Here is a 4,323-nt window from a genome sequence, read left to right as displayed (position 1 = left end):
CAGGATTTTGTCTCATGGTTGTTTCCTTTCCACTCAGGTTCAAAATGAAGACCCGGGACAGGATGGCCGAAGAAACTTTGAGAAGAGCTCTCCAGTACCAAGCCCAGGCTCTGGTCCCTAGTTCCCATTTAGTCCCTGAGGACATTATATTTAATATATTTCATATGGATATAGAGAGAATAGAAAATATAAAATCTGAGAGACTGGAAAAGTGAGGAACCTGGGGACAGGCCAGAGCTACAGATCTTGCTCAGATCAACCTGACCTCTTCTTTGATTCCTTTGGCTTCTGGCTTCTCCTTTTCTGTGACTTCACTTTCCTCTTCTGGATCTTCCTTTTTTCACCCTCTGTTTTGACTTTTTTGGCTTTCTATGAAATGATAAAAGTTCTTGCGACCACTTCCTCATTTGAATTGGAAAAGTCTTTATAGGCAATTTGCTTGTCAGAGGAGCAAGTGGAGATGTGTTTGTCAGGGGCTTCCTTGTCCTCATTACCACTCCCATCTGGGATGGCATCCTCAGGTACTGCCTGGATTTGGACCCCAAAGGCATGGGTCACATTCTCAAGTTCGCAAAAAGCAACTGCTTGATCTCTTCTAGGTATTCATCAGTGTTCTGCTTCGTCATATTAGAAAGACTAGTGTGCTTAAAATAATGTCCAAAGTATTCAAACTAGTCAATGTATGGTATCTCATTCGTGATCTCTGTGTCCAGAGCCAGAGCTCTTTCTTACATCTAGCACAGCGTGACATTATGAATGGTCCCTTCTTCCATCATTAACATAAGCAAGTTGAAACTCTTGACGAACACCAAACACTGGGCATGCTCTTTGATTGTGAGATAAAGGCAATCCAACTACTTACTGGACAGGGAATCTGAGCACGATTGTAAGGCCATTGCACTTGGTAGGAACTTCCCCACTACTTTGGATATGATAGGCTTGAAAATAGCTTCATAGGACTCCTTATTGGTCTCGCCTCATGCTAGTTAACAGCATAGTACTTGCCTTTGACATCCCTAATATTCTGTATGTTCCCAGTTCCTGGGAAGTACTTTTGGTATTTAAAAAAGGACATGGTCATGACTTTGTGGTATAGAAGGCCTCTTTTTCATCATCACCATGGTGAATATTAATATCAATATACAGCACCCTTTGATGACACTTGAACAGTTTCAAGATGGTCATAACAGCAGCCAAATGTTTCAAACTTCTTTGTATGATATGACACAGGATACCAGCATAGTTCACAGCACTGTGGATCTTCAACTTGCTAAGTTTTATAGCACTTATCACAGAGCCATCAGTAGACAACCAGTAGAACTCAAAGAAGTCACCAAATACTGGACAGAGTTCATCAACATTGAATGTTTGTATCTGTGTGCTATAGTCAGACATGTTGTTTGGGCAATATAAGAATTTAATGTAGTCATCATGGTTATACTTGATCATCTCCTCAGCATTGACTTAGAGATCATAGTTGAGCTGCAAATTGTGAGTCATGCAGATTCAGGGAGGCTTTATTGGGTGGCTTTTGTCCATAATGGTAGTTTCCAACATATCTGTCATAGTAGTAACAGAATTTCCTATTTGTGTCCAGAGTCTGTACCATTAGGTTCCCTGCCCAGCTCTCCCATCAGTCTCCATTTAAACACCTCAAAACAATAATACATCACAAAGATCATCCACGATGATCAAACAGGCTTCATCCAAGAATGCAAGGACAGTTCAACATGCAAGAATAAGTCAATGTGATCCACCACATAAATAAATGGAAAGAAAAAACCCATATGACTATCTCATTAGATGCCTTTGACAAAATCCAACACTCCTTCATGATAAATTTCCAGGTGAGATTAGAGATATAAGGGGCATACCTAAATACAATGAAGACAATTTATAACAAGTCTATAGCTAACATCAAATTAAAAAGAGAGAATCTCAAAGCAATTTCACTAAAATCAGGAACAAGACAAGACTGTCCATTTTCTCCATATCTAGCAAATACAGTACTTGATGTTTTAGTTGAAGCAATAAGACAGTTGAAGGAGATCAAGGGAATACAAAATAAAAAGGAAGAGGTCAAAGTATTGCTATTCACAGATGATATGATAGTATACATAACGACACCCAAAATTCCTCCAGGTGATAAACATTTTCATCAAAGTGCAACATTGCAAAATTGACTCACAAAAGTCAGTAGCCCTCATTTATACAAAGGACAAACAGATGGAGAAAGAAATTATGGAAACAACACCTTTTACAGTAGCCTCAAATAACATAAAATATCGTAGGGTAACTCTGACCAAGCAAGTGAAAGACTTGTTTGATAAAAACTTCAAGTCATTGAAAAATGAAATTGAAGAAAATATCAGAAGATAGGAGACCTTCCAAGACCATAGATAAGTAAGACTAACATAGTAAAAGTAGTCTTCCCATCAAAAGCAATTTACAACTCAATTCCCATCACAATTCCAGCAAGGTTCTTTACAGACCTTGAAAGGACAATTTTTAACTTCCTATGGAAAAACAATAATCCTTGATGGCTAAAACAATCCTCAACAATACAAGAACTCCGGGAGGTATCAATTCCCCTGATTTCAAGTTAGGCTACAAAACTGTATTAATAAAAATGTTGTATTGGTCTAAAAACAGGCACATTGATCAATAGAATTTAATTAAAGACACAGACATAAATCCACACAACTATGGTCACCTGGTGTTTGAAATATACCATGGGAAAAAGAAAGCATCTTCAACAAATGGTGCTGGTCTAACTGGATGTCTGCATGTGTTAGAATGCAAATAGATCCACATTTATCACCTTGTACAAAACTCAAGTCTAGTTGGATCAAATACCTCAATTACAACCGGTACATTGACCCTATAGAAGAGACAGTCAGAAATAGCTTGAAAACATTGGCACAGGAAGCAACTTTCTGAGAATATCAATAACACAGGTATTAAGAATGATAATAGATGGGACCTCATGAAACTGAATAATGTCTGTAAGGCAAAGGACACTGGCAATAAAAGAAAATGGCAGCCTACAAAGCAACAACAAAAAAAAAAATCACTAATTCCACATCTGATAGAGGTATAATAATCTAAAATACATAAAATACTCAAGGAACAAGACACCAACAAACTAAAATTAAAAATGGTACAGATTGGAACAGGGAATTCTCAATCAAGGAATTGCAAATGGCTGAGAAACAGTAAAAGAAATGTTCAGTGCTCTACCCCTTACTGGCTGTAGCACTCCAGAGAACAGGCCCTGAACCTTGCCTAGGCAACACAGTGGAGCTGGCCCTGATGGGAAGGCATGGGTGAGCAAGCTCTGAGTGTGTGATAGCAGGAAGCTGGCCCAGTCCCTCACTAGCTGCAGTACTTGGGACAATAGGCCCGGTGCCTCCACTGGGCAGCACAGTGGATCTGGCTCTGGAAGTGTGGGTTCAGTAAGCATGCCCCTAGGGCATGAGAGTTCGAGAGTTAAGCCTGCCTCCATCTGATAGCAGCACTGGGTGAGCTAGCCAGAGCAATGTTGGAGAAGTCACCCTGATAGTACAGATGTGGGAGAGCCAGTGGGCTGCCCAACTCAGCCACCTCCCAGGCCCAGATCCAGGACTTTGTGTTGGCCCACCCCCAAATCTACATCATCTGTGAACTATTGGAATGAGTGAAAGATCTAGTCCTGTTGGTCCAAAACTGCAGGTTCTCCTATGACACAGGGCAACCAAAGGATTACTGGGAGGAGTCCCAGTGAAGATCCAATAGTGATGGTGTGACAGAAGCCAGAGACCTCAAGCCAGATCAACAACTCATTGTAATAAACATTTGCGAATAAAGATGTATGGACGGAGGGATATATAGTAGGACATACTGTGACACACTATGTCATGAGAGGTTTCCTACGCTTTGCTTTGTTTTGTTTTTTATTTTCTTTTTCAGGGGAGGTTGCAAGGGCAGAGGGTAGATAGTAGGGGACAGAGAGATGAGTGGGACTGGGGTATATGATGTGAAACTCAAAGAATCAATTAAAAAATTTAAAAAAAGAGAAATGTTCAGCATCTTTAGCCATCAGAGAAATGAAAATAGAAATGACTTTGAGATTTCTTCTTACATATGTCAGAATGACTAAGATCAATACACAAGTGACAGCTCACGCTTGTGAGGATTTGTAGCAAGGGGAACTCTTCTCCATGGCTGATGTGAGTGCAATCTTGTATAGCCTCCATGGGATTCAATATGGCAGTTCCTCAGAAAATTGGGAATTGATATACCTCAAGCCCCAGCTATATCACTCTTGAGCATATACTCAAAGGG

General features: G+C 40.0%; 1 pseudogene; it reads right to left on the bottom strand.

The window, feature by feature from the left end:
* Positions 1-250: 250 nt before the first annotated feature.
* Positions 251-1,609, bottom strand: Hdac1-ps20 (Histone deacetylase 1, pseudogene 20; annotated as a pseudogene).
* Between the last annotated feature and the right edge of the window lie 2,714 nt (positions 1,610-4,323).

The sequence above is a fragment of the Rattus norvegicus genome, chromosome 15 (genome assembly GCF_021556685.1).
Source record: "Rattus norvegicus strain SHRSP/BbbUtx chromosome 15, alternate assembly SHRSP_T2T, whole genome shotgun sequence".
NCBI classification, from domain to species: Eukaryota; Metazoa; Chordata; class Mammalia; order Rodentia; family Muridae; genus Rattus; species Rattus norvegicus.
Note: the sequence above shows the minus strand (reverse complement) of the source record. Positions and strands in the feature narration are given on the sequence as shown.